The sequence below is a fragment of the Lygodium microphyllum genome, chromosome 22 (assembly GCF_053477565.2).
Source record: "Lygodium microphyllum isolate KBCC chromosome 22, Lygodium_microphyllum_v1.1.10, whole genome shotgun sequence".
Lineage (NCBI taxonomy): Eukaryota > Viridiplantae > Streptophyta > Polypodiopsida > Schizaeales > Lygodiaceae > Lygodium > Lygodium microphyllum.
The window spans coordinates 790,885-813,779 of record NC_141156.1 but is presented as its reverse complement, the minus strand read 5'-3'; the positions used below and the strand labels follow the sequence as shown (position 1 = coordinate 813,779).

General features: G+C 45.1%; 1 protein-coding gene and 1 pseudogene across 2 annotated transcripts in view; one reads left to right on the top strand and one right to left on the bottom strand.

Annotated features, from left to right (window-relative positions):
* The window catches only part of LOC148016815 (uncharacterized), a 139,139-nt gene that overhangs the window by 23,836 nt on the left and 92,408 nt on the right, over positions 1-22,895 (top strand). The window lies entirely within an intron of this gene.
* LOC148016820 (uncharacterized) lies at positions 12,463-14,121 on the bottom strand (annotated as a pseudogene).

Here is a 22,895-nt window from a genome sequence, read left to right as displayed (position 1 = left end):
TGCTGAGCATGTTGCGCAGCCCATGGAAGATATGGTGTGTGATGTGCCGTTGCAGATTGCCACCCAGCCACCTAAAGTTTTGGATAAATGTAAACAACAAGTCTCGGGTTTGGATTCTAGTGGCAACGACTGGGTAGATGTCCGCGCGAAAAAAGGCGACAGGCTTGTTGCTGGCATGGTGGATACTGTGCCTACTGCCTCACCAGATTCCATGCGTACGTATATGCGCAGGAAAGAAATGTTGTCTTCAGAGCACTCTGCTCCTGCTATGGTTTCCTCTGCTCCCCATCAACAGCCAGCTAGGAGAGTGTATTCGGAAGGTCCAAAGGGTCCACCTGCTAAGCTGGCTTTTGTTACTAGAGGTAACGTCATTACCCCATGGGATTGTCGTTATCCCTGTTCCATATCCAAGACAGCGGATATGCCATCTACCTCCAAATCTGGTCGTCCGAACTCTTTTGCCGTGTTAGCTGATTTCTTAGATGAGGGAGTCCTAGACATTCTCGTAGAAAAGGTCACATCGACTCTCGAGGCAAGCTGTGCCTCGTACCTGATTTTCTTTTGAATCCACATGAAGATAGCCACGTGGAATGTGCGAGGAATTTGTTCTCGCCACAAGCAACATGCCATTTGGACAATATTGCATGAGAATCAGTGGGATGTCTTGTATGCTGTTGAGCACAAGAGTTCTGGTGAAGCAGGTAAAGTTGTGGATTGCCATGGCTTTCGTTTGTTTTATGTAGGGACACATGCCAGGCAGTATTCTGGTGTACTTATGATTGTACATGAAAAATATCAGCCGGTTCTTATCAAGAATGATGTACATGGCCGCTTTGTGGTGATTGAAATTTTATTCGAAGGAGAGATCTTATGGTTACTTGGCCTCTATGCTCTGAATGATCCTTTATCTCGCCGGGAGCTTTGGCATACCTTGCAGACTTCCTTGTCCCTTGGCAGATGGGGTTTTTTGATGGGGGATTTTAATATGTGTGTCGATTCTTCACAGTCCACATCAGAGCATTCGGTAATGGATACGCCGGAAAGTTGTATGTGGCAGGAGTTGGCTCTTGCCGTTCTTAAGCAAGATCTCTGGTCTTGGCTGCATCCTTCTTCTACAGGGTTTACCTTCCATTCTGCCTAGTATGCAACAACATGGTCGCGGTTAGACCTCATATCCATCATGCAGGATGATGATTTCCTTCTTGAGATGCTCGAAATGAAAGTGTTGCAACAATATGCCTTGTCGGATCATTTCCCTCTACAGCTTGAGCTCCTTGCACAACCCATTGCACCTTTCAAGCAATTTCTGGATAGACTCCCTTTGCGTTTCAACTCGTCTATTTGAAGTATGCAATCTTTCAGGGCTATATACAGCAATCGATTGATCGATTCTTATTGGATTTCTCATCTCAGGGCATTGCTTCGTTTGAACGATTGCTCTCTAATGTGTAGCGGGTTGCTCGGCAGTATGGGATCCATCATGCCTCTCTTTGTCGGCGGTGTCGATAGGCAGCGGAGGACCTGCTGGCTTTGGTTCGTTCTTTGCTGGTGGACACTCCAGATGATGTATTTCTGTTGTCACTGGCAATGCGTCTGGCTGATCTTATTAAAGAGTTTCAGTTGAGATCTTATTGCAACATCTGACGGAGACTTTGCAAGATAGTGCTTGTCAGACCCATAAGTTCTTTCGAGCTCTCCATGCCTCTCCTGCTCAAGAAAATATGACTAGACTCTAGGATGCAGAAGATCAAATGGTCCTTGATCCGCAGACTATTGTGAATATGTGTAGGAATTATTTCCTCGACCTTCTTGGTTCTACTTCTCCTCCTTTAGGCCAAATTGCTCATGCTCGTTCAGTTTTTTATGATCTGGTCCCTCAGGACATGCAATCTACTCTGGAGGCAGATATTTGTGAGACGGAGGTTATGAATGTTCTGTTACACTTGCCCAAGGATAAAAGTCCTGGCTGGGATGGTCTCACCAATGAGTTCTTTGAGTTCTTTGCCACCCAGCTCGCGAAACCATTGATGGCTCTGTTTCAGCAGGTATAGGAAACGGGGATCATGCCTTCCTCATGGAAAGGAGGTCTTATTAAACTGCTTCCAAAAGTTCCTTCGCCATCCATGTTGAAACAGTGGCGCCCAATTTCTTTGATGGGTTCTATGTATAAAATCTTTTCCAAAGTAATGGCGAATCGCCTCCATAAGCATCTTCCTGCCATTGTGCATCCTCTCCAATATGGTTTCATTAAGGGCAGAAACATTTTGCACAATGTATTAAATGCACAATTGGCCATTGATTATGCAAGGCATTCAAATCAGGAGGTCGTACTGGTTCAATTGGATATGGAAAAGGCTTTTGATTATCTGGACTGGTCTTTCATTGCAGAACTTATGTCTGCTATGGGCTTTGGTGCTCGGATGTCTCGTCTGATCTACACTATCAGTGCAGCGTCTTCGCGAGTCATGTTGAATGGAGGCGTTACCAAGCCAATTGTCCTTGCCCGCTCTGTCAGACAAGGGTGCCCTTTGAGTCCTCTCTTCTTTGCCCTTGTGACTCATCCGGTTCTTTCGATGTTATCTCATATGGTAGCTTCTACTCAGTTGGCTGGATTGTCGCTTCCCTCTGGACAGCACTTCATTAGTCAATCCTTGGCTGATGACAGTTTTATGATTTTGCGTGCGGACAAGGATAACCTTCGCAAAGCATTAGATGTTTGGGCTCTCTTTGGTCAGGCTTCTGGTCTTCACATCAATGCTTTGAAATCAACCATTCTTAGCTGCACGGAGTCGGATTTGCAGTCATTGGACTAGCAGGGAATGGTTGTCCCCCGTGGCTCCATTGTCAGGCATCTTGGATATCCTTTGGGTGTTGATGTTCCCCCAAAGCAGCTACTACAGTGGATTTCACAGAAACTGGCGGCTAAGTTTCTATATTGGAAGTCTCAGGCCTGGCCCTTTCATGTTCGCCTCAAAGTAGCCCAGGCAATTATGTTGCCAATGCTTACATATTTCTTGCCATTGCTGCCCTGGACTACTCTACTACACTGAATGCTCTTACTAAGTCTATTCGTTTCATGTTATGGAAGAAGGATTCCTTGCATGCAGGCATTTCGTGGATTTCTTGGTCGCATGCGTGCACCCCAAAACGCATGGGTGGAGGGGCTATTTTAGATGCCCAAACTCATATGCTGGCACTCCGCTGGTCTCTTTTTCGCGCCATCTGCTCGGATTATCATCCTTGGGTCGTCATAGCCAGTTATTTTCTTAAGGATCACGGGCTTCTGTATGGTAATACCCAAATCCGTAGTTCTTGGTGGCATGTTCTTAATACCGATTCTCGGTTCTCCAGTCCTTCCTCATCTCTGCTTGCCCATTTGGTGTGTTCCTCGAGACTGGTCCTCCGCAAGTCTCAGTGGCATCCAGCGGAGGATCGCTTAGCTACTAATTCTTTTCAATTGGAACTGTTGGCAGTCTCGCGGTTAATTTCGTGGGAAGGTAAACATGAGCTTCGACCAAAATTCAACCGCATGGCACGTTTGGGCTTAACTTCGGTCGCAGATGCTACCCTTGCCAGTCGCAATGTGTTGATATCGTTTCGTATAGCCAAGAGGCTTTTCAGGATCCCTCGTGGATACATGTATTTATGGGAACAACTTTTGATGGTGCTTCAGAGCAGACAACCCTTTCCTGCCCTTGCTACGGATCGTCCCTGGCAGGACTGGGACTTTGCAGGCAGGCTAAATGTAGAAAAGGCTTCAGCTAACCAGGTGTATCATCTTCTGATTAAAGATCATCAATGGCTGGTTACTAAAGCTAATACTCTATGGGGATTGCATAAATCCCAGTCATGGTGGAGGGTAACTATGATGGAGGGCTAGTTAAATAAGACACCCTTCAAATATAAGGTCTTTCTTTAGAGGGTGATGATTGGTGGTCTTCCGCTTGCTTCAGCTCTTTCCAAGCGCCGAATCTCCAACGGCAACTGTTTCTTTTGCACCACCACTGTGGAATCCGCCCGTCATCGTTTTATTTCTTGCCCCCTTGCTCAGAAAATCTGGTCATTCTTGTCAGCCGTCTGGCGAGCGGTGGTTGGTTTCTCGCTACGCCCGTTTGATTGGGTTTTTGCACAGCCCAAATATCCCACACCGCCACAGCCACATATGAAGATCTTGTTTCACTTTCTTCGATATTGGGGCTGTTGGCACAACTGGACCATTCGGAATGCTTTCCTTTTTGATTCTGCCTATAATGTTTAGCGGCATATTGCCAGGCTTAAAGGTCTCTTGTATTGGCAGATAGATCTTCTCCGGCACTCTGACATGCTCTCTCGGGAGGACTTACGTCCCTGGCATATCGCAATTTCCTCCGCGTCTTTGCCATGATTTTGTAACTCTTTGGCCGTCTAGTTTTTGTAAAGAGTTAGTGTGTACACACGATGGGGTAGAGCCATCGTGTATCTTGTAATCATGTAAACTTTTTGTAATTAATACAATTACCTTTTACGAAAAAAAAAAGAGAGAGAGAAGTGGGGGAGGGGAGGCAAGTCACAAAATGTACTCCATATCATTGCTCCAATGTATGAGCAAATCACAGCCCCTTCATACTGGCATGAGAGCAGCGTTAGCTTGTGACTAAGGAACTATCTTACACAGGATTGCCTAGCCTTTGAACGTTGTCAAACTCACGGTACCTAGATCTCCTGCATACTAAGGTAGAGGAGACAATAAACAGAAACCCCTCTTTTTAAGGACCCATCCATCCCCTTAATGAAACAATGGACTCAAGAAGGACGAGTTTGCTGTGAGACAGTTTACAACGAAGTTCCCTCTCACCCAGGCATGCATTGCAGTTTTGGATAATGAGATCCTTGAGTCCTTGATTGATAGGTTTGGCACAATTGGTTTGGAATGTGTGAGCCTCAATGATGGGAATCCTAAACGTTGAATCTTTACCCTGTTTGGCAAGATCGACTCAAATTGTCTTTGAAGACTTTCGGCTAACCCAAAAGATGGTAGTCACCTGAAAACAGAAACCCCTCTTTTTAAGGACCCATCCATCCCCTTAATGAAACAATGGACTCAAGAAGGACGAGTTTGCTGTGAGACAGTTTACAACGAAGTTCCCTCTCACCCAGGCATGCATTGCAGTTTTTGGATAATGAGATCCTTGAGTCCTTGATTGATAGGTTTGGCACAATTGGTTTGGAATGTGTGAGCCTCAATAATGGGAATCCTAAATGTTGAATCTTTACCCTGTTTGGCAAGCTCGACTCAAATTGTCTTTGAAGACTTTCGGCTAACCCAAAAGATGGTAGTCACCTGAATATATAGCTTGTGTCTATGGATGCCACAAGATGGGACACATGGCCAGAGTCTATTCTTAATAGCCTCACAAGACTACTCAATAGCCTCACAATACTACTGATACTTCTATAGGTAGCATCAGTAGAGGCCAGCACCACAAATGCTGACGGCTCCCCTAGTCTCAAGCCTCATATTTCTTATGTGAAAAGATGTGGACACTATTCTTTTGAGACAATGGCGACCTATCACATTTTTCCTATTGTATATCAGGTCATAGCATAACAGTTTTTCTTGCTGATACACATGACATTGACAGAGGTGTAGCTTTTCAAAGAGAACATTCTACCTTTAAGGAATGTTTTCACGAGAGTGACTAAAAGTGTTTCTTTTAGTTATACTTTTTTCATATTTATTATCATAAATACACATTTTTGTTTTTCTTTATTTTTACCTTGGATTTTTGAACCCTCAATACTCTTGAATGCAAGTGGATTTGCATGACCAGTGTGAAACGGGCAGTGTCCAAATGAACCCAGATGGACGCCTGGAGAATGGATAAGCTAGAGCTAGTGGGCTAATGTCTAGAAATCATTATGGATGTGCCACATGACATTTTTAGGTGTGGTCACAGAGTTGAAAGTCTATCAGAAGACTAGAGGGAATGCAGAGGAAGTGACTCCTAAAATTTAGGGAGTTACTATTTTCAGAAATCCGAAATGTGTTTGCGTCATTGTCACCGGAATGACATGAAGAACATTTTATTACTCTGCGCCGAAGTCATCTCATAAATGGATTGAGATATTTTTAGACTGGAAGGTCAATTGCGAGAAATGCTTACATGAGTGCCACTTGGCAAAAATTAAGACAATTTCCACATCAGAGAGGGAAAACGTACGATTTATGGCTGAAGTGTTGCATTTTCAGCCTAGGCGGATTGTAACAAGTGTTTTGGGCAGCAGCTCACGCTCAAGCTATTGAATACTGTTCTCTTCTATCAATTCTCTACGTACGGAGCCGTAGTGGCTGAAAATCACTCCCCTCTCTTATCACATATAGTAATGCCTGCTTATGGGCTTCTCAATTGAATGTGCAGAAGTGTGGGTTTATGCTCATTGCTGAGGCAAGAGCCTCTTGAACATGTACCAAATCAGCTAATTGCTGATTTTACAGGTTTTCAACGCATAAATCAGCGAAATGAAAACTTAATTACGCGAGGGAACACCCACCTCTTGCATTCACAGGTATCCTTCAGGTTAAACAGATGCAGTGAGTGATTTTGGAGGCCTCTAGAGGCTCTAAAAGTGTGAAAATCAGAGTATTAAAGCCTGCTGTAGAAAATCATAGCAAGCTAAATTATTGTGAAAACGATTGTACACAATGATAGGAGTATTTTGAGACCCTACATGATGGTATGTGTTGTAGCTGTGCTACTAAAATTTTACCAGAAACAGGGCTGAATCTCATTGGAGATTCCTAGAGGTCTCTTACTCTTTTTTTCTGATAATCAATAAAGAAATACCGCAAAGCGGTGCCGGACTTCGAGGCCAATCGGGTGTTGAGTGAGGAATTGAATTATCCACTTGCATGTGTTGTGAACTAAGTCCAAGTTTTGTTTGAGTTTTTACTACTTTATGTGAACATAGACCAGTTTCATGGTTTCGTCGTCGGGACATGCACTCTTTTCTTAAAGAGGCTAACTATGAAAGCTTTGGGTGAAATAGAAGACACGCACACAGGTTTATTGCAGGTGAGAAAGATTACTCGTATCTTTCTTTGGATCAGATTTTACCTGTAAGATAATTGGACGTTTGGTAGATAAGAGAGAGGATATGTTGGAGCAAGCTGCTTCTTTTCGCCATAGATCAGGATACAGACGTTATCGATCAAATAGCTAGTGAAGCTAGTTCTGATTCTATTGCTCCTACGGAGATGGTGAATGCTAATGAAGCTACAGTCTTAGAAACAGAATAGGAAAAGGATGTTATTTTCAAAGCACAGTAATTGAGTGTGATTTTGATGCATTCCAAAAGATGATTGAGAACCAAAGGTTTGCTAAGTTTTTAGGGGAATCATCAGTGCCTGAGCCTATTCCCGTTAGAAAGCATTCACAAGATATAGGTCTATCACAAGTATTTGCTAAAGACAAGGGTAAACAAAAGGTTGGGGTGCTAGAAGTTTCTATCAGGCCCGCTCCTTTACCCCGAGAGCAGATACAAGCAGGACCTATTAATGGTCAAGGTAGTAATGATCAAATTATGCATCAGGCTGTATTAGATGCATCCTGGTTATTTTAGAGGAGGTTCAATATTCCAATCAATGGCTTGACTCCCGTTGTTTCTACAAGAATACCGACTAGGGAATGTCTTTGGAACAATGCAAGAAGCTACCTTAAACCCTCTCTATGCAAATATTGGAGCACAGCTGGGTACTCAAACCCATTTAGGGGTGTTTGGGGCACTTGTTGGGCCTTGTTATGCACTGAATTCTACAGGCTTTTTTGTTCCTCCAACAATTTGACATAGTATTTGCAAGGGGAAACTTTACCGAATGGTCAAAAAACAGCAAAGCCACTACCTTTCTAAAAGGGATGCATTGCTTTGGTGGAATACTTTGTGTATGCAAGGTTGTGTACCTGCTGCCACTTGGATTCAATTCAAGCATATGTTTGCTTCAGAATGGCTGAGTAATTCTTTTGAAGTTGATGTGTATACTGGTTGCCAGCTGGACTCAAGAAATTGTAACAGTCTAGAGGAGTACAACCAGGTGTTTTTGAAAGCTTTGTTGCCGGTTACCTCCTTTAGACATGTGTCATTGTCAGAGCAGATTGAGAATTATTGTTGTGGTATGCCAAAAGACTTAAGGGATTATGTCACTAAGACAAAATGTAGAAACATTTCTCAATTGATTGAGAATGCGACTATGGCAAATAACTTGTAGAAAGGGGCAGCCTTTAAGGACAGGCATAAGGAAGCCTCTACGAGAAATGAGAGTGGCAGATAGCATTCAGAAAACAAAATAATGCAAAGCAAACTAACAAGGCCCGTAATAATCAGCCAGGAATCACATTTTCAACAGAAATTGGACAAAGCTCTAAGAATCCGAAGGGCAAGAGGTCCACCATTGATATAAAGGCCTTGAGAGATGAGGGCAAATACTTTGGAGAAGAGTCATATTTCCAAAAACTGTCCAAAGAGTTAATAGAGATACAGAAGATAAACAGGATAGTAGCCAAAGCCAAGCATTGGACTTGTAACTGATATGATTATAAAGAATGCTTGTAGAAAGTCCAGTGAGTTATGCAGGGCTTGGGGTAAGATCAGAGATCAGGTGGTCTTAGTCTTCTTTGATCTAGGAGCTTGTGCAAATTCTATTACCCCTAAATTGGTAGCTAGGTTTGGCAGAAGAGATGGGACCAATGGGTGAGGCAGGAATGGCATGTCCTAGCCACAATGAGCCCGCTACACCCATGATTGGCAAACTCCGCATGCATATCCAGAATTATTGAGGACAATGAGGAGTTTTATATAATGCCACTTGAAGAAGGTGATATTCTATTGGGTATGCCATGGATGCACAGGGTACTTGGTGTTTTGGATGCCTTCAACAGAACAATCACTATTGTACATAGGGGTAAGACTCATGTTTTGGATGCCTTCAACAGAACAATCACTATTGTACACAGGGGCAAGACTCATGTTTTGGATGTCAAATTTTGTGGTGAGTCTGTTCCAATCATTTCAGCTTCTGCAATTTTCAAGGTAATAAAGAATCACATTTTTGCGCACTTGGTTTTCGCTAAAGAGTTTAAAGAGGGAGAAGTTGAAACTGAAGTGTCTACATTAGACAAAGATAGGAGAGAGTTTTTAAAGTCATATGGTGAATGCTTTTCTGACTCGCTTCCTGGAGAGTTATCGCTAGAGAGACATGAGGATCATACTATTGATTTAGTGCCAAGCTATTGTCCACCAAACAGACCTCCGTATAGGGTCAGTGCAGCCCAGCCAAAGGAGATTATGACCTAGGTTAATGAGTTGTTACACAAAGGGCTGATGCAGCCCAGTTCATCACCATTTTGTTCTCCAGTCCTATTAGTGCAGAAGAGGGATGATTCTTGGCGCATGTGTATTGACTACCATGTGTTGAACAAGAATACCATCAAGAACAAGTTCCCTGTACCAAGAATTGATGATGTTCTTGACAGAATACAAGGAGCCCATATGTTTGGCAAGATAGACCTTAAAAGTGGTTACCATCAAATCAGAACTAGGCCTAAGGATGTACACAAGACTGCATTCCGAACTTCGTTTGGACTCTATGTGTTTTTGGTTATGGCGTTTGGACTTACCAATACTCCAGCTACACTCAATAGAATGATGGATAGAATTTTCTGTTCGCATAGAGAATATGTTGGCACATTCTTTGATGATATGATAGTCTTTTAAAGGATGAGGCCAAGCACAAAGAGCATTTGGCAGTAGTCTTTAATGAGCTGAAAGTTAACATATTGCTCATTAATGGCAAGAAAAGTGAATTCTTTTTGGAAGAAATTCACTTCCTTGGGCATATTGTATAAGGGGATGGTGTCAGGATGGATCTTGCTAAGGTCGAAGCAATCAAGACATGGCCAGATTTGAAAACCATGCATGAAGTTCGCAATTTTCTTGGCCTATGTTGTTACTACAAAAGGTTTGTAAGAAACTTTGCAGAGATTGCTTCACCATTACATGCACTGCAGAAGAAAGGAGTCAGTTTTAGATGGACAGATACAGAGATGGTTGCTTTCAATCTCTTGAAAGAGAAACTGACTTCTGATCCAGTTATAAATTACCAGATCTTTCGAAAGTATTTGTGGTACAATGTGATGCATGGGTAACAGTATTGGTGTTGTTTCAATGCAGAATGGACGCGTAGTGACATACAAGAGTAGATTTTTGTCTACTCCTGAGAGAAGCCTACAGATTTATGAGAAAGGGTTATTGGCTGTTATCCATGCTCTTTCTAGCTGGAAACACTATTTTCTTGGAGCTGATTTTGTTGTCCAGACTGACCATAATCAGACTTTGAGATATTTTCTCACATAGGCAAAGTTATCAAAAAAGCACATGAGATGGGCAAATTTCTTATCTATGTTACACTTTCAGATACTTCATGCCGAAGGCAAGAAAAATGTGGTCATTGATGCATTGTCGCGCAAACCATGGGTTTCAACAATGTCTATTGCGTGTCATCATGTGTGAGATGATATGAAAGGGCACTATGCTGAAGATGAAGACTTTGCCAGAACTTTTAAACAATCGATTGATGGTCTACATCATGACCATTATCTTCTTAAAGATGAGTTCTTGATGAAAGTCATGCTCCACCATATGTTGGGCATCGTGGAATTGATGCCACCATAGTTAAAGCAGCGGAGACTTTCTTTTATTGGCCAACATTGAGATGTGATGTGTCATTGAGACGTGATGTTGACACGTTTGTCAGAACATGCATCGTATGCTAGAAAGGCAAATTTGAGAGGCAGAAAGCCCTTGGTTTGTTGCAACCACTGCCAATACGAGATAAACCATGGCAGAGCATTGCAATGGACTTTATCTTTGATCTTCCTAGAACTCAGTCAAGGAATGATGGAATATGGATTATTATTTGTAGATTTAGCAAGCAAGCCCATTTCATTCCAACTGAAGATAAAGGCAAACAACATGGTGAAAATATTTATGAGTAATATTTTCAAGTACCATGGGATGCCAGAGTCTATCATTAGTGATAGAGATCCGAGAATGACGAGTCTTTTTTGGAAAGCGTTGTTTGAGAATATGGAGACTACACTCAAATTTTCATCTTCTTTTCAGCTACAAACAAATGGACAATCGAAAGAGGCAAATTCTACTATCCTTGATCTGTTGAAGTGCTATGTGTCAGAGCACAAGGCATCTTGGAAACGCTATTTGCCTTTGGTTGAGTATGCATATAACAATACCATACACACATCAACAGACAAGGCACCTTTTGAGATAGAGAAAGGAGGCAAGAAAGTGCCACCCATTTTTCATACAAAAGATAAAATATTTGAAGCAAACAAGTAAGTACAGAATATGGATGAAGTATACAAGAAGATTAAGATTGCTTTGGAAAAGACTCAAGCTAAGCAAAAGAAAGCAGTTGATCGTCACCGCAGAGAACTGATATTTGCTAATGACGATTGGGTTCTCTTGCGACTTGAGAAGGCTAGATTAAGGAAATTGAAAGGAAAACAATGTTTTTTTCCTAAGCTGAGTATGCGTTACTATGGGCCTTTTCAAGTGACAGAAAAGATCAATGACATGGCTTACAGGCTGAAGCTACCCGATTCTTGAAAGATTCATAATGCCTTCCATGTGAGTCTTCTTAGACCCTTTAAGGATATGTGCCAGATGATATGCCTAATGAGGATCAGCCTAAAGTGGAAGAACAAGATGAAATCTTGGTTCTAGAACAAATTCTGGCACACAAGGAAAGTAGAGTAAGGAGTGACATTGCTAGAAGATATTTGATGAAGTTTAGGAGTTACTCACCAATGGATGCCAAATGGATGCATGAGGTTGAATTTGCAGATTCACCTCAACTTTTGCAGCTTTACTTAGATGCTTTCAAGTTAGAGCCCATAGTGGTTGAGGCTCACAATTAGTTATGGAAGTATAGCTGAGGTTTCAGAGTAGCAAAGTTTAATGCTTCCATCACTATGATTGTTGAAGTAATTGAAGGGGTTATCAGTCTTAGTGGGAGTGACTATTGAAAGATAGTTGCTAGTCTCTTGAGGATAACTATGAGTAAGTAGCTTCTAGCTCACTTTGACTTTGAACCATTGAATATATGTGTAGTTTGGAACTACATCTTGAAACATGTATTCTAGAATACGACTTATCAGATCAGATACATGTAATGATAAGTGCCTCATTTAGGAACATGTATCAGATGGTGCATGGAATGACTAGCGTCTCATTCAATAACATGTACAAAGAACGGTATGTGTGATGATTCATAAGTTCACTATGATTTCATCAGGAAGTATGTACTGTGGCCTACAATCGAGGTTTCCTGCAAGATTTCAAGAGGGGGGTATGTCATGGGAGTGACTATGAAGAGTGCGTGTGTGGAAGCGATGTGCGTGGAGAGGGAGAGGAAGAAGAAGAAGACACACAGAGTAGGGTGGAGCTCTCTCCTCTCAGTCCAGAGCTAGACTGAGTGAGTGCCCCTTATTCTTTTATCTACAAAGAATAAGGTGTAAGGTGGGCGGCCGGACACAGTTCGTCTGCACCCAGGTAAAAAGCACAAGCGCCTTTACCCTAACAATCTCCCACTTAAAGGTGACTGTGCCGATGAGTGGACCTCTACTAGCCTACAACTAGTATATATACAAGTGATAGGTGAGAGGAGGCGGTCTCTCAACCTATGCCCGCTGACTCACTCCGTGTAGGTGCATGCAGCTGTATCGGCTCTAGAGATAGGCGAGCGTACAAATCTAAACTAGAGCCTGCATGCAACCCCTGCAGCCATCTCTGTATGGCTTGCATAGCTCCACCATGCATCATGCTAGTGTCAGCCATCATCGTGCTATCATCGTGCTGACAATGCGTGCTGCAAAAGCTCCCACTGCAGCTGCTAACTCGGGCCTCGACATGAGCATGTTGTATAAGAGACACCCAAACGCTAAAGACATCTCTGCATATAGTGCATCATCATCACGAACACTCATCACTAGTGGATGGGTATCCGCCACTGTGCTATCTGCATCCCTGCTATCCAAGAGTGGAACCTTGTGTGCTGGTATCACCGCATCAACCTCTAGCATGAGCATATCAAAGAACTTCACATCTGTCATGGTCTGTGACTCTAGGGAGCTATCCGGCGCTACCTCTCTCTACACAAGATCCTCTGTGACAGTTGCTGTGACTCACTGGAGTACTCACAATCTATCTCTACTGCTGTAGAGTCCACTGACATGTGCTGCACAGCTATCTGCTCTGTCACTAGAGCATACTGGAGCTCACACGCGAAGGAGACATGTCTCGTCTCTCGCTCCTCACATGTCAATGTCGTCACTAAGACTACATTGTCTCGCACCTGAGAGACCCGCAATGGGTGGACAATGTAAGATCTAGCACCTCGCACAATCACTAGGCGACCCAACTGCATCTGAAACGACTGCTCTCCAAGCAGTATCTAGCATCCGCTGTCTCTCAAGCATCTCACTGAGATCAGACTCTGCATGACCTCAGGAACATAACGCACATGTTGAAGTGTATACTGTGCACCACTAGGCAAAGATAAACATATATCTCCTGCACCCTGTATGTCATAGGCTGAACCATCAGCGAAGCAAACACGACCCAGACTCCCGGTGTGATGTGGAACTCTGCACAATCATCTAGTAACCATTGAGAAGTGTCACCATAACCAGACATATACGCAAGAGAAACACTAGAGCAAAATGTAACATCTCCATCAGTGGCATAAGCAACCACATCTCTAGTCTCTGTAATTGCCTGTGCATCTCGCATACACTTCCGTCGCTGTCTCATATGTCTAAAACAACGATGTCTAATATGCCCTGTGTGACCACAAAACCAGCATCGCATGTTCCTACACGAACGAGGACATTGTCGCACAAGATTGTCACACGCATCCTTTGCCATAAGTGAACCACGATCACCAAAAAAAAAACAATGGAAAAAGCAAGAGAAAATTCAACAGAATCTCCTGTGTAATCCGAAGTAAAAAACTCAACAGAAATAACCAAATGCTATTCAAAGCATACACAAAACCTGTGGAGCAAAGTGGAAAAATGCGACCACTATATCACTACGATCACTGCCAAGATCCACAATCTGCAAACATAAATTGGAGATCAACAACTCAACCAAGTCTTAAGCATAAAATGCAAGTAGTGAGCAAACACTGTCCAAAATGTATCTCCATAAACCTGCTTAGCAAATCTCTGGCAAGTATCACAATGCTCCACAACTATTTGCTCTCGCAAAATGGCATAAACTATTTGCTCTCGCAACCTGTATGGCACTCTCCCTCGTGAGAGCAAATCGTTGCCAAAAACAAGCTTTTCCAAAAGCAATGGCTGCCTAAATCAATGTGCGGATCCTCAACGCACTCTAGCATAAAGCTGACAACATAAGGGCTGAAAATACGGCTCCAAAAACCAAAAATTTCAGTTAACGAGAGAGCAAGACCTATGGCAAAAATCCAGAAAAGCATGTCCGGATCTATGAGCATATCATGCTCCTGCAGTGTGAATACATAGGCCAATTAACCTGTCCTTTCACTTCCAGAAGAAGCACAATCCAGCACCTGCTATGAACTTGTAGCACACACCACAAGGACACGTCGCGAGATACCTATGACCTGCCAAAACACTGCAAACTTGTGAGCTAATCTAGTGCACTCTATGTCTCCCTCTGCAGAGGAAATCCGATGCTAAACAAGTGCCAAACACCTGTGATCGCAAGCCCTGGATCACCCAAAATGATGCGCCAAAACTTGGCAAAAATTTGCCAAAATTTTGGCAGCATAACGGTAGGACAAGCCTACGGAAACCACTACCAAAAACAAGCTCACTCAATGAGCATCATAGCACACCAAAGCCGCACTCTCAACGTGCATCCAATCCTTGCAAAAACTGCTCCTGTATACGCTCATCTAGAGCACCTCATACCATGCATCTCAGCCATACGTTCTGTCTCTACGAAACCTGTCAGAAACAACCAAAATACTGACAACCGCTACTCGATCCAGTAGCCAGACAACAAGAGCATCTACTGAGGTCTGTATCTTGCACAACGGAAACCTCCTGCTCAATCCCACCTGCTGACATCGCTGTCAGCTAACAAACCACACACCTGTCAGAGAAACCTGCACAAACCAAACATGCTCTCGGCCTGACCCAAAGATCTGCAGTCCCCAGCGTAATGAGAGCAATTGCGCGACTCTGCTTGCACTCCACCTGTATATGGATACCTATTTGTGTCCGGAAATGTGAGTGCTACGTCTCGTCATGATGAGGAATGTACATCAATGTCTCAGAAGATCCAAAATCCGAGACGATTGCTTTCTGACACGATCACTCTTTCCTCTCTTTACCTGCTATCTTGTCCCCTGACATACTCTCGTCCCCTATCACATGTATGAACATCTGCTTCCGGTCCGACTGCGTCAGCCCAAATTGATGCATCGCTGCGCTCGATGCGACCACTGTCTCTTGCGCTGCTTCACTTTCCAGCCCTACTTGACACCTTCTCAAGCTCAATCACCAGCAAACATATTCGATGCTCTTCTTGTGTGTCGATGAAGAGAGAGAGAGAACGATGCTCTCTTCTTGCTCTCGTTGATGTACTGCCGAAGAAGAGAGAGCAATTCAGCTCTCAGCTTAATTCAAAGAGAGAGAGCAAATCAGCCCTTCTCGGCTGCGTTCTCGGCTGCAAAGGGCTAAGAGCCCTCTGGCTCAATTGTACAGAAGCGTATGCTTCTCTGTTTACGAGACAGGAAAAGGGGGAGAGAATTAGCCCTTTCGGCTGATTTAATGAGAGAAAGTACCTCTCTCTCGCGACTGAATTCAGGTGAGAGAGGGCAAACCACAACCTCTCGGCTCAATTCTTCTATAGCAAGCCAAAAATAGGAGGCTGATGTTCGAAAGGCAGAGAGAAAAGCTTACTTTTGGCTGTTCACGCACGCGAAAGAGAGAGAGAGAGAGAGAGAGAGAGAGAGAGAGAGAGAGAGAGAGAGAGAGAGAGAGAGAGAGAGAGAGAGAACCCTGAGTTTACAACTTGAGAGAGAGAGAGCTGGTCCTGTCATCGCCTAGACCTGCGCGCCGCCTGAAGACCCATCTGACGACTGCCGCCTGACGAGTGCGCCTGACTGCCGCCTGACGCCTGACGACTGCCCGCGCGACGACTGACGAGTGCGCCTGATGAGTGCTTGCTTCGCGATGGCCTGACGACTGCCCGCGCGCCTGAAGACCCACCCGCCTGTATTCGTCTGTGGCCGCCTGCTCCGCCTATGCCTGTCTGCTCGCCTGACGCCTGCCGTCTGAAGCCTGTGGTTGCAGAGCACAGGCTTAGCCACAGCCTGCTCCTACTTGCTTCTTTGTGCATTTTAGGGTTTCGACCAGAGTCGCCTCTCGTCAAACGTGATGCTGTCCATGGCGCACTGTATACCTGCGGGCCTGTGAGGCGCCTTTGACATACAACGCAGAGAGGAGCTGCACTCTCTCCTATCGCGAGCCTTGGAAGGAGACGGCACAGTGCTGAGAGCACTGCTTGCTGCGCCTGCTGTCAAGAGAGAAGACAGCAGTATGGCTGGCCTGGATATGGATTTTCTAGACCGGACGGTGGCAGCCCTTGGCCCTGATTCTGATACAGAGGAGCCAGAGAATATGGTGCCGTGCACGGAGGAGATGCCTCCGGGTTCTGAACTTCCGCTTGCGGGCAAACGCTCCAAGCATACTTCTGACGAGCCAATGGGTCCTCAGGAACGTTCCTATGTGCAGGTTGCCTCTGATCCTGTGGATTCGCAGGAGATTGACTGGGAGCATTTGTTGGACTTTGCCAATACTCTGCTTGGCGATTATGTCCAGCATAATAATGAAGCTTTTTCTGACGCGGGAACTGATGACGTGCTGGAAGCCACGGTGGACCCGAAATCAGTCTTACAGTCTTTTTCGGTGTTTTATGACCGTGCCGTTATACTTTTCTTCACTGGCAGGATCCCAATGCTTTCACATATTCGCCAGTGGATGCACCATTTATTGCAAGGGGAGTGTGTTGAGGAGATCTTCCTTGGACCTCGCGGCTTTTATGAGGTGCTATTGAAATCGGAAACACATCGAGCTGAGCTCCTGTCCAAGTTGCCATTATTCTTTGATCGCCGCTTGGTCCATGTTCTACCATGGCGCCCTATGGGAGACTTCCAGCGTCTGCTTCAACGAGAATGCCCGGTGTGGGTGGAAGTGGAAAATTGTCCGGCGGTCTATTGGCCATTGTTGAAGGATGCGATGGCAATTGTGGGAACAGTGCTGGTTCCCCCAAAGCCTCAGGGCTATGAATCGAAACCGTTTATGCATGTTATGGGACACGGCCAGGAAAAGGCCTGCGTGGCTTCGCCTCAATTGTTCTGGCATGCATCCTTTGCATTTTCGCTTGAAATGGGGCAACTTTGCAGGACACTGCTTTTCATGTGGTAAATTGGGGCATTTTATGGCCAAATGCCCCGAAAGACAACCATCCTCCGAGGATGCGCATGTTGTGCTGCCTAAGGATGACATGGCGCTTGATGCCCCGGCACAGGAGGCCCTTCAGCCACCTAATGTCATGGATAAAGGCAAACAATAGGTCCTGGGTTTGGATTCCCGTAGCACTGATTGGATTGAGGCACGTTAAAAAAAAGGTAAAAAGTTGGATGCAGGCTTGGCGGATCCTGGGCCTAATGCTTCACAGGATTCCGTGTGCACGTATATGCACAGGAAAGAAATGTTCACTTCACAGCATGTTGCGCGTACTATGGCCCCGTCTGCCCCCCGTAATCAGTCTACAAGGAAAGTCTATACAGACGGTCCCAAGGGCCCACCTGCTAAGCTGGCGTTTGATACAAAAGGTAATGTGATTACACCCTGGGATCGGCGTTATCCCCGCCCCACTCCCAAGGCAGTGGATTTTCTTTCTACCTCTAAAGCAGGTCGCCAGAATTCGTTTGCAGTATTGGCTGATTTTCTGGATGAGGGTGTCCTGGATGCTCTCGCGGAAAAGGTGAAATCGAGGCAATAGGCGCCTCGTTCCTGACTTCCTTTTTTTGAAGATATATGAAGATAGCCACGTGGAATGTGCGAGGCATTTGCTCTCGCCATAAGCAACATGCCATGTGGACTGTCTTGCATGAGAACCAGTGGGATGTAGTGTGTGTAGTTGAGCACAAAAGTCACGGTGAAGCAAGAAAAGTTGTGGATTGTCATGGATTCCGTCTGTTTTATGTAGGGACACATGCTACGCACTATTCGGGCGTGCTGATGATTGTTCATGAGAAATACCAGCCTGTTCTTGTTAAAAATGATGTGCAGGGCCGCTTTCTGGTAATCGAAGTCTTATTTGAAGGAGAGATTTTATGGTTGTTGGGCCTCTATGCTCCGAATGATCCCGCATCCCGACGGGATCTTTGGTCGACTTTGCAGGGCTCGATGTCACTTGGCCGAAGGGGGTTTTTGATGGGAGATTTCAATGTGTGTTGACTCTTCTCAGTCCACTTCAGGGCATTCGGTAATGGATACGCCAGAAAGCCGGGTGTGGAATTCCTTTGCTTTGCGCGTACTTAAGCAAGATCTTTGGTCGTGGCTTCACCCTTCTTTTTCAGGGTTTACTTTTCATTCTGCACAATATGCAACTACTTGGTCACGGTTGGACCGAATGTATATCATGCAGGGGGATGATTTTCTTCCCGAGATGCTGGAAATGAAGGTCTTGCAGCAATATGCATTGTCGGACCATTTCCCCCTCCATCTTGAGATGCGGGCACAACCTATTGCACCTTTTATGCAGTTGCTGGATAGGCTCCCTTTACGTTTCAACTCCTCTTATTTGAAGCATCCAATTTTTCAGGGCTATATGCAGCAATTGATTGAGAGGTTCTTATTGGACTTCGCCTCTGAGGGCTTGGCTTCATTTGCACGGCTGCTCTCTAATGTGCAGCGGGTTGCTCGGCAGTATGGGATCCATCATGCCTCTCTTTGTCGGCGACGTCGACATGCAGCAGAGGACTTACTGGCTTTGGTCCATTCGTTGCTCGTGGATACCCCAGATGATGATTTTCTGCTATCACTGGAGATGCGTTTGGCCCATCTTATTCAAGTGTTTCAGTTGAAATCTTATCAGCAGGCCAAGCTGCATAACTTGACTTACACATTGCAAAATAGTGCCTGCCAGTCTCATAAGTTCTTTCGCGCCTTGCATGCTTCTCCTGCTCGCGAAAATATGACTAGACTCCAGGATTCGGAAGGTCGCATGGTCACTGATCCGCAGACCATTGTCAATATGTGCAGAAATTATTTTATGGAACTTCTTGGTTCTTCTCCCTCGCCTTCTAGCCAGGTTACACATGCCTACTCGGTCTTCTATCATCTGGTCCGCCAGTAGGTTCCACTTGATATGCAAGCCACTTTGGAGGCGGATATTTGCGAGGAGGAGGTTATGGATGTTTTGTTACACCTACCTAAGGATAAAAGTCCTGGTTGGGATGGTCTCACTAATGAATTCTTTGAGAACTCGGCCACGCAGCTGGTGAAGCCATTGGCGGTTATGTTTCAGGTTTGGGAAACAGGGGTCATGCCTTCCTCATGGAAAGAAGGCCTTATCAGACTGATTCCAAAGGTCCCTTCGCCGTCAATGCTGCAATACTGGAGACCCATTTCTTTGATGGGCTCGATGTATAAAATCTTCTCCAAAGTGCTGGCAAATCGGCTTCACAAGCACCTTCCAGCTATTGTACATCCTCTCCAATATGGTTTCATTAAGGGCCGCAACATTCTGCATAATATCTTAAATGTGCAAATGGCTATTGACTATGCGCGGCACTCCAGCCAGGAAGTGGTATTGATTCAATTGGACTTGGAAAAGGCTTTTGACTATGTGGACTGATCTTTCATTGCAGATCTCATGTCTGCTATGGGTTTTGGTACTCGGATGTCCCGATTGATCTACACCATTAGTGCTGCGGCTTCTTCAAGAGTTATGCTCAATGGTAGGGTTACAGAGCCATTTGTCCTTGTACGCTCAGTCAGACAGGGTTCCCCTTTGAGTCCTCTCTTCTTTGCCCTGGCGACTCACCCGGTCCTTTCAATGTTATCCTCAATGGCGGCTTCTGCTCAGCTGCAGGATTGTCTCTTCCTTTGGGGCAGCACTTCATTAGCCAATCTTTGGCTGATGACACCTTTATGATTTTGCGGGCGGACAGGGACAACATTCGAAAGTCATTAGATGTTTGGACGCTCTTTGGTCAGGCCTCTGGTCTTCGCATCAATGCCTTTAAATCAGCCATACTCAGTTGCACGGAGCTTGATTTACAGTCATTAGGCTCGCAGGGCTAGGTGGTTTCCCGTGGCTCCATTGTCAGGCATCTTGTATACCCATTGGGGGTGGATGTACGGCCAAAGGACCTACTGGAGTGGATTTCACAAAAACTGGCGGCGAAGTTTATGTATTGGAAGTCGCAAGCGTGGCCATTCCATGTCCGCCTCAAAGTGGCTCAGACAATTATGCTACCAATGCTAACGTATTTCCTGCCATTGCTACCGTGAACGCCTACTACTTTGAAGGCTCTCACTCATCCCATTCGTTTCATGCTATGGAAGAAGGATTCACTGCAGGCAGGTATTTCGTGGATTTCATGGTCACATACATGTACCCCTAAACGCATGGGTGGTGGAGCTATTTTGGATGCACAAACTCATATGCTGGCTCTTCGTTGGTCTCTTTTTTGTGCCATGTGTGTGGATCATCACCCGTGGACCATTATAGCACCTTATTTTCTTGAGGACGGCGGGCTACGCCATGGTAATACACGACTTCGGGCCTCCTGGTGGCATGTCCTTAATGCTGACTCTCGATTTTCCAATCCCTCTTCCTCTCTGTTACTGCACTTGGTCGGCTCTTGGAAAGTGGTGCTCCAAAAGGCCCGTTGGCATCTAGTGGGGGACCGCTTGCAGACTAACTCCTTTCAGCTGGAATTGTTGGCAGTATCGAGATTACTTTCATGGGAAGACAAACATCAGTTCTGACCGAGATTTAACCGCATGGCCCGTTTAGGTGTGACTTCGATTGCGGATGCTACCCTTGCCACTCGCAATGTCCTCGCATCGTTTCGGACTGCTAGGAGACTTTTCAGGATCCCGCGCGGATACCGTGGTTTATGGGAACAGCTTTTGTCGGAGCTTCAGGGTAGGCAACCCTTTCCTGCCCTGGCTGTGGATCGTCCTTAGCAGGACTGGGACCTTGCAAGCCGGTTGAGTCTGGAAAAGGCCTCTACTAATCAAGTGTATCATCCTCTCATTCAAGATCACCAATAGCTGGGTGTGAAAGCTAATACTATTTGGGGACTGCGGAAATCGCAGTCATGGTGGCAGGCAACGGTGATGGAGGGTTGGCTGAATAAGGCACCTTTCAAATGCAAGGTCTTTCTTTGGCGGGTAATGATTGGTGGTCTTCCTCTTGCCTCGGCCCTTTCCAAGCGTAGAATCTCGAATGGCAATTGTTTCTTCTGTACCACTACTGCGGAATCGGCCCGACATCGTTTTCTTTCTTGCCCGCTTGCCAAGAATATCTAGTCACTCTTGTCGCAAATCTAACGCGCAGTGCTGGGGTCCTCACTAACTTCTTTCGATTGGGTTTTTGTGCGCCCAAAGTACCCCACACCGCCACAGTTACATATGAAGATCTTATTTCACTTTTTCAGATACTGGGGATGCTGGCACATTTGGACCACGCGCAATGCTTTTCTCTTTGATTCGGCCTCTACTGTACCGAGACATATTGCCAGGCTTAAAGGGCTCTTGCATTGGCAGCTAGATCTCATCCGGCACTCCGACTTGCTCCCTCGGGAGGATTTGCTTCCCTGGCATATGGCAATTGCCTCTGGGTCGTTGCCATGATTGGTGTAACCTTTTTCGTGCATTAGTACGGGGATTTCCCACACGTTGGCCTAGGGCCCTCGTGTCTCTTGTAATCATGTAATCATGTAATCTTGTACCTTTTTCTTGTAATTAATACAATTACCTTTTACGAAGAAAAAAAAAAAGAGAGAGAACCCTCTCGGTTCTTTACAAGTGAGGCAGAGAGAGAAGCAAAAGCTTCTTGGCTGCTGGTTTCAACTGGAAACGAGGGTAAGAGAGAGGAACTTCTGGCTCAATTGTGTGAAGGGAAGAGAGTGAGGCAAAGAGAACAAATGCCAGAGCTTCCTGGCTCGCTCAAAATTTTCAGCTCTTTCTCCTCTTTCACTTCTGCACTGAATACGAAGGAGAGAAGGGAGGCTAATGCTCTCAACTGCATACGAGAAGTTGCAGAGAGAGAAAACCTCTCTTGGGCTGAAATTTAGTGAGAGAGACGGGAAGCGAGAGCTTCTGTATCTCACTTTTCTGTGCCAGACAAAGCATAAACACCTCATGCAGCTGAAATTTAGTGAGAGAGAGAGGAAGCGAGAGCTTCTCGGCTCTGTTTACGAGAGTAGGGAGAGAGTGAAGCTGTAAAGTTCTCTGCTCACTTGGCTGAAAAACGAGACAGAGAAAGAGAGAGTGACTACGAGTTCTCCTAAGGTCTCTGTGCTCCCTAAATTTTCAGCTCTTCACGCCTCTTTTGCTTCTCTGTTAGAGCTCTGTAACTCACCAGCCAGGAAGCTAGAGAAAACCATAATCCACAGAGCTTCTAAGGTTGAAGCAAGAGGCTCTTCATGCTCGCCATAGCCAGGCTCTCGCCATAGCTGTGATACCAGTTGAAAAGTGCGAGCGGAGCGTGCGTTGGAGCATGTGGTGTGTGGAGATGGAGATGGAGATGCAAGAGACACATAGGGT